The sequence below is a fragment of the Oryx dammah genome, unplaced genomic scaffold (assembly GCF_014754425.2).
Source record: "Oryx dammah isolate SB20612 unplaced genomic scaffold, SCBI_Odam_1.1 HiC_scaffold_13, whole genome shotgun sequence".
Classification (NCBI taxonomy): Eukaryota; Metazoa; Chordata; class Mammalia; order Artiodactyla; family Bovidae; genus Oryx; species Oryx dammah.
This window is the reverse complement of record NW_024070197.1, coordinates 16,491,884-16,505,650: the sequence shown is the minus strand read 5'-3', so window position 1 is coordinate 16,505,650 and position 13,767 is coordinate 16,491,884. Positions and strand designations below refer to the sequence as shown.

The following is a 13,767-nucleotide window of genomic DNA, read 5'->3' as shown; positions in this document are numbered from 1 at the left end:
GAGAGCAACTAAGCCTGTGGGCCACAACTAGAGATCCCACATGTTGCAACTAAGACCTGATGCAGCCAAATAAACACATATTAAAAAGAAAAGATTTCTTGGATATAATATCAAAAGTATGATTTATAAAAGAAAAAATGGATTAAACATTATCAAAATTTTAAACCTTTGCACTTCAAAAGACACTATTAAGAAAATGAAAGACAAACTACAGGTTGGCAGAAAATATTTGTAAATCACACACTCGATAAAATACTTGAATCTAGAATATATAAAGAACACTTAAAATTCAATTAAATGACAAATCAATTTAAAAATTGGCAAAAGATTTGAATAGACATTTCACCAAAGAAGAAATACAAAGGACTAATAAGCAAATGCGGGCTTCCCAGCTGGCACTAGTCGTAAAGAACCCACCTGCTAATGCAAGAGATACGGGTTCAATCCCTGGGTCGGGAAAATCCCCTGGAGGAGGCCATGGCAACCCACTCTAGTACTCTTGTCTGGAGACTCTCGTGGACAGAGGAGCCTGGCTGGCTACAGTCCATAGGATCACAAAGAGTCAGCATAACTGAAGCGACTTAGCACAGCAATAAGCATGTGAAAAGATGCTCAACATCATGAGTCAAGACGGAAATGCAAATGAGAACCACAGTGAGGTGCCACTTCATGCTGTCTAGAATGGCTGCTGTCCAAAAGACTGGTGAGGACAGGGAGAACCTGGGACCCTCATACACTGCTGATGGGAATGTAAAATGGTAAAGCCTCTTTGGAAAACGGTTTCTATAAAAGTTGAACATTAAAAAAAAAGAAGTGAAATATAAATTTACCATGAAATCCAACAATTCTTTTTTTTTTTTAAATTATGTATTTATTTATTTTGGCTTCAAGGAATATGGGATCCTAGTTCTTCAACCAGGGATCAAACTTGTGCCCCCTGCATTGGAAGCTTGGAGTCTTAACCACTAGAAGTTTGAAACAGCAATTCTACTACTAGGCTATCTACCCAAGAGAAATGAAAACGTATGTCACACAAAGACTGACTTGACTGCCAAAGTGCATAGCAGCATTATATATTTGAAAACAACCCAGGTGTCTATCAACTGGTGAATGGATAAGCAATATGTGGTCTATCCATACAGTGGAATACTGCTCAACACTAAAAGGAATGAGGACTCCCCTGGTGGTGCAGTGTTCAAGAATCTGCCTGCAAAAAAAAAAAAAAAGAACCCCCTGCAGGGGACACTGGTTTGATCCCTAGTCGGGGAAGATTGCACAAACCGCAGGTCAACTACGGAGACCTCCTGCGGCAACCACTGAAGCCCCAGCACCCTGGGGCCCCTGCTTAATGGCAGCTAGAGAAAGACCACGCACAGCAAGGAAGACCCAGTGCAGCCAAAAGTCAAAACAAAACAAAACAATGAAAGGAATGGAGTAATGGTACAAGATACAGTGAGAATGAACCCTAAGACAGCACAGTGGAAGTGCTGGATACAAAAGGCTACATATTGTTTGACGGATCTATATGAAAGGTCCAGAAAAGACCTATCTAAATATAGGGAAAGATGAGGAGTTGCTGTGACTGGACGTGGGAACAAGGAGTGACCACAGCTAGGCACAGTGGATATTCTGGAGGTGATCGAAATGCTCTAAAACTGTAGTGCTGGCTGCCAAACTCGGAAAACTCACTCAATCACTGAATCGTGCACTCAACAGGGCTGAATTTTATGGTATGTAAATTACTTCAATAAAGCTGTCAGAAAAAACACACCCAAACCCTGCACACGTTACAGTTACAGCGTGTAAGACTTAAATAGGGTAATAGAACAGACCATAGATGTAATCAGCCTTCATGGTGTGAAAGCAAATGCATTACCGACAAGATGGGAAAGGAAAGGTGGGGGAGGGGACGCCAAGACACTCCTCTCACTCACTTAGTATCACGGGAATCAAAACTTGCCAGGATAAAAAAATACAAGTGAAGCATAAAATGTAAAGTCTCAAAGGTAAATAAGAAATGATCTTAGAAAAGTACAATTGTTAAAAATTAGTGGAGTGAATACACATTGAGCTAAATACCATCTTTCATAGCTGACAGTAATAGACGATTTGGAATTCCTCTATTTCTCTGTCATTTTCACTGTCATCATCTTCTCAGTTATCCAACTGCCTTCTGAACCACAGCATGGGTGAGATGAGAGGCAAAGTTACTTTGGATTTTGGGATATTCTAGTTTAAACGTCATGGACATCATGTGTATTAAAGAATATGCTTTTATAAAAAAAAAACAACCAACCAACCAATAATACAACGTTACCATAATTTCCTTATAATCAGTGAGAACTCCCATACACACCTGATGAGAGTAAAAATTGATGCAACCACTTTGGAAACTAGTTGAGGATTTTTTTTTTTAAACAGAAGTTAGAAAAGTACCTTTCCAACAAGCTGGCAATTTGACCCTAAAGCCAGGAAACATACACTAGGATATTCATGACAGCATTGACCCTCATAGCTCCAATCTGGAAATGATCCAGGTACCCACATAGGGTGTAAAAATGAATTAAGGCCGTCATAGAACGGAAGACTAAGTAGCAATAACAATAAGTAAACACAACAGCACAAATGGACCTCAAAGCATAATTTGGGGTGAAATTTACCAGAGACACAAGTCATCCAGAGTGTGAGTCCCAGGACAACCAGACAGTCAGGGTGGCCTGGGGCAGTCCTGATTTATACCCAGTGTCCCAGGGTAATTAGGGTAAATATCAGTGACCCCATCACTTCCAAAATTACCTGGTTTGAAAATTGGATGATAAATTATATTCTCACACCAGTGATTTTTAGAAAGTTTACAAACAGGCTAAACTAATAAATGCTATTTAAGAATATACATACAGGTACTAAAATCATACGTGTATGTATACATATATATATATACATACATATATCAGTTCAGTTGCTCAATTGTGTCTGACTCTTTGTGACCCCATGGACTGCAGCACACCAGGCTTCCCTGTCCATCACCATCACTGGCACTTGCCCAAAATAATGTCCATTGTGTCGGTGATGCCATCCAACTATCTCATCCTCTGTCGTCCCCTTCTCCTCCCGCCTGTATGTTCATATAGATAAAACAAGCAGAAACTTCCCTGGTGATCTAGTGGCTAAGACTCCATGCTCCTAATGCAGGGGAAAGTGTTAGCCGCTCAGTCGACTCTCTGCGACCCCCATGGACCATAGCCTGCCAGGTTCCCTGTCCATGACAGACAAGAATACTGGAATGGGTAGCCATTCCCTTCTCCAGGGGATCTTTCCGACCCAGAGATCGAACCCAGATCTCCTGCATCGCAGGCAGATTCTTTACCATCTGAGCCACCAGGGGGCTTGGGTTCAATCCATACTTGGGGAACTAGATCCCACATGCCACAACAAAGATTGAAGATCCTGTGTGCCACAACTAAGACCCAGTGCAGCCAAATAAACAAATACTAAATATTAAAAAAAAAACAACCCACAACACGAAACAAAATAACCAAGCAGGGAAATGAGCATTATAAAAGTCAGGATGCTGGTTCCCTCTGTGGGGAAGGAGAAGGCTACTTACTAACCAGAGAAACATCTAGGGGGCTGGCAATGTTCTCCTTGTTGGCCTGGGTGCTGGTTATATACTTTGTTATATATTTCATGTACTTTTCTGAATGAGTGTTATATTTTACCATTTAAAAAATTATTAATGCTATCAATGAACACCATGATTATTTAAGTCAAAGAAGGGAACAGTCGAATTGCATCTTAGTACAGATTAACAGTTCACATTGGTTGATGCTTTCTTGGTGTGAGGCACCCTGGAAAATTCTTTATGTGCATCATCTCATTTCCTGGAGGCAGCACTGACATTTCTGGGGCATCACAGGGCCAGCCAGGGACACTGGTTTTGGGAACTGCTGGTGACAGCCTGCAAAGGAGGTGGCACTGGGGAGAGGTGAAACTTTGTCAGTTGCGTATTCAGCCAGCCCCAGGTTAGCCTCAGCCCAAACTCAAACTTTTTCGTGAACTTGGGCAAATGGGTTTCCCTCTCTCAGCGTAGATTTCTCCTCTGGAAAATGGGACGTGAATGGCCAAACGTCCTCTCCAGGCTTCCCTGGTGGCTCAGTCAGTAAAGAATCTGCCTGTAGTGCAGGAGATCTGGGTTTGATCCCTAGGTTGGGAAGGTCCCCTGAAGGAGGAAATGGCAAGTCACTCCTGTATTCTTGCCTGGGAAATCCCATGGACAGAGGAGCCTGGTGGGTTAGAGTCCATGGGACTTAGTCCATTTAGACTAAGTGACTAAACCACCACCACACTCCACAATCCCTAAATGCGAAAGCTCTGAAAACCAGGTCTTTCACAGACCCGCTTGGTGGCAGACCTGCCTGGAACTGATGGAAGGTTTTATTTATAATATGAACATGCATTTCACTGAAGAATTATCCATGTGTTTGATTACTCCCTGCTAGGGATTTTTTTTTGGAAAAAATTGTAAGTAATTATTTATTTTTGGCTGCCCTATGGCTTCGTTGCTGCACGCAGGACTCTTTGTTTGCAGAGAGCAGGAGCTGCTCTCTGGTTTCCGTGGGCGGGCTTTTTATTGTGGGAGTTTCTCTTGTCGTGGACAAGCTCCGCGCCTTGCCTTGTCTAGGCGTGGGGCTCCAGTAGTTGTGGCTGTGGGCTCTAGAGTGTGGATTCAGTAGCTGTGATGCACAGGCTTAGTTGCCCCTTCGCATGTGGAATCCTCCCGGCCCAGGATCTAACCTGTGTCTCTTGCATTAGCAAGCAGATCCCCAGCCACCGAACCATCAGGGAAGTTTACCCCAATAAGGATCATATGTAATATACAGGATGGTTCTTTGTGACCTGCCTCATATTCAGTTCCCAAATGCACTGAATAGCAAAAGTTTTGGCTAACACGCTGTGGCCTTGTAGTAACTCTCACTTCCCATGGTGATGGGGAAATTAAACAAGATCAAGGCCAGCTACGCGACTGGAGTCTGGGGCTGCACCTCCTTAGGTCAGAATCATGCAGTCACTGAAACCATGCCTGGAGGGATTAGGTTCAGAGGATTCGTGCCTAGGAAGGAGCAAAATACAGCAGGACACAAAACTCCACCAATGGCAAGATCAGAGCCATCTGGTGAATTTAAAAAAGGCAAAAGATGGACCGTCCTAATAGTTCAGTGGTTAAGAATCTGCCTTCCAGTGCAGGGGATGCAGGTTCATCCCTGGTCGGAAAACTAAGATCCCATATGCTTCAGGGGCAGCTAAGCCTGTGCGCTACAATTATTGAGCCCCAAGAACAGTTAGGATGTTGTGCATAATTATTCACAGGTGAGCTGACCATAGTTGTTAAGAAAAACCCTTCACAAAACACTAACAGCTACTGTTAACTGAACACTAAATCCTCCAGGCCATGTGGACAGTGCTTTCCAAGATCTCACAGAAGTCTCACCCACAGCCCCATGAGGTCGGTGCTATTTTTCAGCTGGGGAAACTGAGGCTTGGAGGAGGGAAGCAATCAACCCGAGGTCACCCAACAAGCAAGGGGCAGATTGGGGTGGAGGACTCCAGGGTTGTGCCACTGTGCATGTATTCATCTCTGAGTTTCTAAACTTTTATCTTACTTTCTTTATTTTTTATATTTGTTTATTTTTCTGTCTCAATGCATTTTATTTATTTATTTTTATTGGAGTATAGATGCTTTATAATGTTGTGTTAGTTTCTGCTGATAAATCGTCTTTAGTCGCTTCAGTCGTGTCTGACTCTGTGCGGCCCCATAGACAGCAGCCCACCAGGCTCTCCCATCCCTGGGATTCTCCAGGCAAGAACACCAGAGTGGGTTGCCATTTCCCTCTCCAATGCGTGAAAGTGAAAAGTGAAAGTGAAGTCGCTCAGTAGTGTCCGACTCTTAGCGACCTCATGGACTGCAGCCAACCAGGCTCCTCCGTCCATGGGATTTTCCAGGCAAGAGTACTGGAGTGGGGTGCCATTGCCTTCTCCGTTATCTTCCCTAGATTTCACCATAAAAATGTCACCACAGAAAAGCTGAAAATACAGTTAAAATGGATATCTCTGTTCCATATTTTGCCATATTTGCTTTCTCTCTCTCTTTTGATGAACTATTAAATACCTGAATATGCATCTCCTAAGAAACAATAAGAACCCTCTATAGGTCTATTATCTCTCAACCCACTAAGAGAAATTCAATCTACTATCTAATACTCAGTCTGTGAACACTTTTTCTCATTGTTCCAAGGTCTTCTGGAATTGTATCTTCCAAACAAAGATGGGACTCACACACTGCTGGGGGTGCTCATTTCTCTCTAATCTCTTTTAATCTAAAAGACTGCCCCTGGGAATTACCTAGCAGTCCAGTGGTTAGGACTCCAAAATCTCACTGCCAAGGGCCGGGTTTTTTTGGATACCTGGTCTGGGAGCTAGTATCGCCAAAACGAAAACAAAAACAAAAAACACTGCCCTGGCCTTTTCCATTTTTGTTAAACGGATTATATTACTTTTATCAGGAAAAAAATAAGGCAGTCTCATTTATATTTGATTTGTGAACCGTATGTATATCTTGATTGGATTGAAAAATTAGCATTTAAATAAATATGAAAACTTTATTAAAAGGAGAATCAACAGATTCTATATATGTATATAGAATATACAAATATATATAGATATGCTTAAAGAAAAAGAAATACAAGTTTACAAAAAATTATTTCTTTAGAGAAGCTAAAAGGAATGTTGTGATTATACAGGGAGGAGAGAAACTATGAAGATGATAAGCTTCTGTCCCCATCTATTTTTAGCAAAAGATTACAGACATTGTGTAAAAGTTGATAAACTAACAAATAACAATGGAAGAATTTGCTTTAAAGATTTGGAAGGAACTACCAGAGGAATAAAGAGCAAAAAAGGTTTAAAACGACACACCACGGATCACAAGTTACTCCTGCCATTTCTGAAAAGTAATTTAATTACAAAATTTAAAAACTGGCTGGGGAGGAGACTGCGCTTGTTTAAAGGATTGATATTGCATGCAAACCTTTGTCTTTTGTACTTGTGTTACTGGGACAGTAAAAAACATGTTATTGTCTATTTAAAAAGTAGATTGGTAATACTATAGTCTTTCAAAATAGCGGTAAACAGCTGCCGTCTAAAGTTGAAAGATCAAGACATGGAACGTTAAGAAATATGACCGGTCACTGCAAAAGTTAACTTAGAACAAAGTTTAAATTGGGTAGAGCGGCAGCAGCTAAAAACAAACTGCCCAAGTTGCTAAAGCAAGAAACGGTGCTCTAAGATCTTCGGATTCGTAGATTTTCCTGCCAGCCAGAGGACACAAAAAACAGAATTGGTAAAAAGTGGTCCGCCCTTTCACCAGCTGCTGTTGAACACGTGTTGGTCGAGTACGTGGTGGGTGGGGGTGGTGTTTAATAGTGGCCTCTTCAGACCAGCAGGCGGGAGGAGAGGCGAGGGCTTTAGCGGACCGGTTTTATAGCCAAGCCCTTTTCCTACGATCTGGGGCTTTCAAACGTGCGTTCGTGTAACTCTGGACTTAAAGGGGCAGAAGCCGGGGAAGGGGTGATGGGGCGCAGGACTCCGGGAACACGCCACTCCGGGCCGGGCCTGGGACGGAAATCCTACCCGGGGCACCCCAGCTGCGAGTGTGGACGGACACCGGTCCCGACCTCGGTCCCTACCTGTCCCGGCGCTCACCTGGAGGCCTGCTCGGAGGTGGCGACGGACTACGATCCCCTTCCCCACCCTGCTCTGAGAGGCAGTCCGGGGGGTTGCTCCTCGCGATCGGCCCCGCCCAGGGAGTCCTCTAGGAGGGTGGGGGGTTGGTGGCGGCGGCTGAAGTCTGGAGCTGTGAAGTCCGGCGGGCAGGCGGGCGGCTGCGCGGAGCCGGAGCGAGGGAAGGGCGGGGTCTGGGAGGCTGCAGGCGGCGGGGGAGGGCTCAGCTGCTGCGAGGCTGGCGGGGAGGAGACCTAATCCCTGCGCTCCCGGATTTGGGGGCCTGCTCCTCGCTCCTTTGGAAAGTCTATACTTTCTCCACGTGGTTACCTGCTGCCCAGGCGCCTCGCGATCTAAGACTAGGGTGGGTCGGTGGAGGCGGGGTGGCGTGGTGGGGGGAGGACATTTCACCGCAGGCATCTCCAATGGGAGAGTTCTGCCTCCGCCGCCCCCCCGCCCCCGCCCCGAGCCTCCCACGGTGGGAATTGTCCCGTCTGCCCCCACTCCCCAAATTCCCCTCTTTCCTTCTTATTCCAGCTGATCTTGAATGGCTTGAAGCAGGTTCCGGCTAGAGATTGAGGTCTAGCGGTGGCAGTGAAAGCGCTGAATCCTAACCACTAGACCACCAAGCACAGTGGCCAGTGACCAGGCCTTGGCCCATCAACTGTATAGAAATGAGTTTCCACATAGAGACGGAAAGTAGTTTTTGGAAGAAAAAGGGATAGACACGTGGGATGGCCAGGTGGGGCCATTTCTTCCGGGTTTCCTTTGGCCAATCTTGCTTTGCCTGGTTCTGAGTCTGTATTTGGTTTATTTCACGGTCCTCCCGTCTGCTGGGGCTTGCCTGGTGGCTCAGACGGTAAAGAATCTGCCTGCAATGCAGGAGACCTGGGTTCGATCCCTGACTGGGGAAGATCCCCTGGAGAAGAATATGGCAACCCACTGCAGTATTCTTGCCTGGAGAAGTCCGTGGGCAGAGGAGCCTGGCAGCCTACAGTCCATGGGACCACAAAGAGTCAGACAGGATTGAGCAACTAACACTCCTATCTGTGCCTCAGCTTCTCTTAGCCAAGATGGATTCCATCCAAGAGGCCTACAGTAGGTTGACATCACTTACCATGAGGTGACGCCCCCCTGCCTTTTGACCTCCGAGGAGCCTTTCTGCGCATGTGTAGTTGAGAATGTCTCCTTGACTTCAAGAATGAGGAACATGGGGTCTTTTATTTCTTATCTGGGCAGGGCCCAGTGCTTCTCTGGCTTCCCATCTTCGAGAACCTGCCCACAGGGGACAAACGCTGGCTGTTCAGACTGGGACCATCTATCTCCTGCCTCATAGCCACCTGCCTCCAGCTGCCTCCAGCATTCACATCTCTTTCATCATCTGTTTACTCCTAGTAAATGGCTGAGCTGTGACTCCAACCCTGGGTCTGGTGAAAAACACTTGGACTGAAGCTTCTGTCTGCAGGAATTCTCTGGAATTTATGTTGTGTCCCCAGGGTAGTGTCTCAGAAGCCCAGGCTTGTTCTTAAGTTGAACATCTCTGCCACACAAACTCCTGGGGCGACAGCCAGGGTAATGCTACGTTAGAAACCTGCCCCTCCCCTAAATTGCAGGCAAGAGAATTAATCCGAGGTTCACAGTAAGGATGGGACCAAGACCTGTTTCTCTCTTGACCTCTGCCGTTGCCCTTCACAGTATTTTTTTTTCCTGATTGCCTTAGATGGTGTGCACTCAAGAACTGACCTTACACATCCTCAATTCAGTTCAGTCGCTCAGTCGTGTCCGACTCTTTGCCACCCCATGAATTGCAGCACACCAGGCCTCCCTGTCCATCACCAACTCCCGGAGTTCACTCAGATTCAAGTCCATCGAGTCGGTGATGCCATCCAGCCATCTCATCCTCTGTCATCCCCTACTTCTCCTGCCCCCAATCCCTCCCAACATCAAAGTCTTTTCCAATGAGTCAACTCTTTGCATGATGTGGCCAAAGTACTGGAGTTTCAGCTTTAGCATCATTCCTTCCAAACAACACCCAGGGCTGATCTCCTTCAGAATGGACCGGTTGGATCTCCTTGCAGTCCAAGTGACTCTCAGGAGTCTTCTCCAACACCACAGTTCAAAAGCATCAATTCTTCGGTGCTCAGCCTTCTTCACAGTCCGACTCTCACATCCATACATGACCACAGGGAAAACCATAGCCTTGACTAGACAGACCTTAGTCGGCAAAGTAATGTCTCTGCTTTTGAATATACACATCCTAGAGGCAGCCTTCTGAACGCCAGGCCTCCCGTGCATGCGTGCTAAGTTGCTTCAGTCGTGTCCGACTCTTTGCAACACCATGGACTGTAGTCCACCAGGCTCCTCTATCCATAGGATTCTCCAGGCAGGAATACCCGCAGTGCATCGCCATGCCCTCCTCCAGGGGATCTTTCTGACCCAGGAATTGAGCTTGCATCTCTTACGTCTGCGGCATTGGTAGGCGGGTTCTTTACCACCAGCGCCACCTGGGAGGCTACTAGGAAATCATCAGCAATCCCAGTTACCCCAGTGCTCAGTCATCACAGGCTCTATGGAACTGATAGAATGTGTCTCTGTACTTAGTACAGTGTAGGTGCTTCTGTCTTGGGGCAGAGAGAATTCAATGAGAGGCAGAGTGACAGGTAAGGAAAGAGTTTATTAGTATAGGAGGCTTGAGTGCTGTACTTTGAGAATTTAGTGGGCTATAGTTTTATAATCAAAGAAAAAGTGGGGAGGGGGAGAAAACCACCTTTTTTCTCATTCTTGAGTAGATGTCAAGCTTCCATCATCAGCTCCACCTTCATGTCAGGTGGAGTTTTCATGTCCCTACCTGGTCAAGCCAGCCCTGTTCTGGCACAATGGAAATGAGCAAAGAAGCGGTAACATATGCTAAGAATAGTAAATCATCTCAGGTTTCAGTATAATGTCACCCTTTCCTTATATTTTTATTTTTGGTGTGCCCAGAGGAGCATTTCCTAGGTATTATTAACTTACTGAGCTCACTGGACAGGATGTGGGTCTCATTTCACCATCATTTTTTACCGTTTGGGGGCATGTCTCAGGCTTCTGTTGCATGGTTTTGTTGCTAAGCAAGTCTGCTTGGCTTTGTGCTTAAGCAAACCTGCTTTCTTCTTCTTCTTCTTCTTTTAAAATATTTATTTGGCCCCACTGGGTCTTAGTTTTGGCATGTGAGATCTTTGGCATGTGAGTTCCCCGATCAGGGATGGAACCTGTGCCCCCTTCATGGGGCTCCCTGTGTAGTCCTGTGCAGTCTGATGGGCCTCCTGACCACCAGGGAAGTCTCAAACCTGCTTTCTCGAATGATCGCTGACTTACAGGGGTCTTCCATACTTTTTTTCTCTACTTACAATCCCCCAGTGGGATGAAGGGTTCCCCTGGTGACTCAGATGGTGAAGAATCTGCCTGCAATGCGGGAGACCTGGGTTGGGAAGATCCCCTGGAGGAGGGCATGGCAATCCACTCCAGTGTTCTTGCCTGGAGAATCCCCATGGACAAAGGAGCCTGGCAGGCTACAGTTCATGGGGTCACAGAGTCAGACATGACTGAGAGTCTAAGCACACACACACACAGAGTGGGATGAAGTATTTAATCACCTACTTTGTCCCTTTACTCTGTCTCTACCAACTAGGCTAAATGCTTTATATGCAATTCTCTACAGCTGCCTCCTCTCCTGAGAAACTGAGGCCCAGAGATGGGTAGGCTTTGCATGAGGTGTAAGTCACTTGCTTGGTCATACAAAAAGGGGTTTAAGGCTCCTCTCTGCAGGTCCCCTCCGCTGGAAGCCTGGGAAAGGCACCACAGCACTGCCAGGAGGACAGTGTGAGATCTGCTGTCTGTAGCAGCCATGAAATTAAAAGACACTTGCTCCTTGAAAGGAAAAAGTAGCTATGAGAAATATAGAGAACATACTAAAAAGCAGACATCACTTTGCCAACAAAGATCCATATAGTCAAAATTATGGTTTTTTCAGTAGTCATGTACAGATGTGAGATTTGGACCATAAAGAAGGCTGAGTGCCAAAGAATTGATGCTTTTGAACTGTGGTGCTGGAGAAGACTCTTAAGAGTCCCTTGGACAGCAAGGAGATCAAATCAGTCAATCCTAAAGGAAATCAACCAAGAGTATTCATTGGAAGGACTGACGCTGAAGCTAAAGCTCCAATATTTGGCCACCTGAAGTGAAGAGCCGACTCACTGGAAAAGACCCTGATGCTGGGAAAGATTGAAGGTGGGAGGAGAAAGGGACGACAGAGGATGTGATGGTTGGATGGCATCACCAACGCAAAGGACATGAGTTTGCAAAAACTCAGGGAAGCCTGGTGTGCTGCAGTCCATGGGGTCACAAAGTCAGACTCAACTTAGCGACTGAACAACACCACCACCACCCATTAAACGCTGCTGCTGCTGCTGTTGCTGCTAAGTCGCTCAGTCGTGTCCGACTCTGTGCGACCCCATAGACGGCAGCTCACCAGGCTCCCCCGTCCCTGGGATTCTCCAGGCAAGAACACTGCAGGGGTTGCCATTTCCTTCTCCAGTGCATGAAAGTGAAAGTGAAGTCGCTCAGTCGTGTCCGACTCTTAGCGACCCTATGGACTGCAGCCCACCAGGCTCCTCCGTTCATGGGATTTTCCAGGCAAGAGTACTGGAGTGGGGTGCCATTGCCTTCTCCGCAGTAAACACTACCTCTCATTATTTGTACCATCCACCTTTCAAAGCATTTTCTGATACAGGTTGTAAAAATTGTTGTATTAGTAATAATGTTTTTAGTATAGGTCCACACACAGTTCCTTATCTGAAAGATCTAGGACTAGAGAGTATAGATTCTGGATTTTTTGTTTGTTTTTTTAGAAGTCCGTGGGTTGGGAAGATCCCTTGGAGAAGGGAAAGGCTACCCACTCCAGCATTCTAGCTTGGAGAATTCCATGGACTGTATAGTCCGTGAAGCCCCAAAGAGTTGGACACGACTGAGTGCCTTTCACTTTCAGAATGTATGTGAGGCATATACAGCATTCTGCAGCATTCCCAGAAGGGTCAGGACAGCCGTCCACAATCACGTGATAATTCTACTTCAAAGCATGTGTAGAGAGAAGCACACTCTTAGTGGGACAGTTATAAATATGTGATGAGTTCTGTTAGGTCTTATTGCTTGAAGACTTTGGGGCCTAGTTTATGAAGAAAGTTTGCCGGTAAGAGACTGTAGCAATGGTTTTTTTTTTTTTTTTTTTTTAATTGATACCATTATTAAGCAACTGCTTTGCAGACTTCAGGTTATGTAGATTTACAGGCACTAAACAGTTTATTTCAACAGGTAATGCTGGCTTATTACAGATAAAATGGAGAAAAAACACAGGGTATCCCCCTCCAAAATTATTGTATTATCAGAGGGTGTCAAAACCATTGGTAAAAGGCTGTTGGAGAATAGTCCAGAATTATTACCCATCAGATGACTTATTCATTAGAGAGGGGGAAAAATATACCTACCAAGTGAGGGATGGTGGGTGTTGGCAGACAGACTCTTAACCAAATGATCAAATGATATCCTCAGTAGTGGGACGGCATGACCTCAAGGGTCTCTTGATGTGGCACTATAAGAAGTGTACAACAACGCCTAAGCAGAATGCTAGTTAAAAATATTTAAATCTCGATTTATTTTTTAAAATAATTTATGTCTTTATTTTTGGCTATACAGGGCCTTCCTCTGCGTGGGCTGATCTCCAGTTGTGGCGAGTGGCGGCTGCCCTCTGGTTGTGGTGGTCGGGCTTCTCATTGCCGTGGCTGCTCTTGTTGCAGAGCAACCAGCTCTAGGGTGCACAGGCTTCACTAGTCGTGGCTCGTGGCCTCCAGGGCACAGGCTCTGTGGTTGCGGCACACAGGCCTAGCTGCTCTGTGGCCTGTGGGATCTTCCTGGACTGGTGATCGAACCCATGTCTCCTGCAGTGGCGGCCCTGGGTCA

At 45.8% G+C, this 13,767-nt stretch overlaps 1 protein-coding gene across 1 annotated transcript in view; it reads right to left on the bottom strand.

The window, feature by feature from the left end:
* Positions 1–7,860, bottom strand: part of FBXO17 (F-box protein 17) — a 36,161-nt gene extending 28,301 nt beyond the window's left edge. Inside the window, exon 1 of the mRNA XM_040252791.1 lies at positions 7,759–7,860. The gene's annotated coding sequence lies outside the window, so the exon portion shown is untranslated. The remainder of the gene's footprint in view (positions 1–7,758) is intronic.
* Between the last annotated feature and the right edge of the window lie 5,907 nt (positions 7,861–13,767).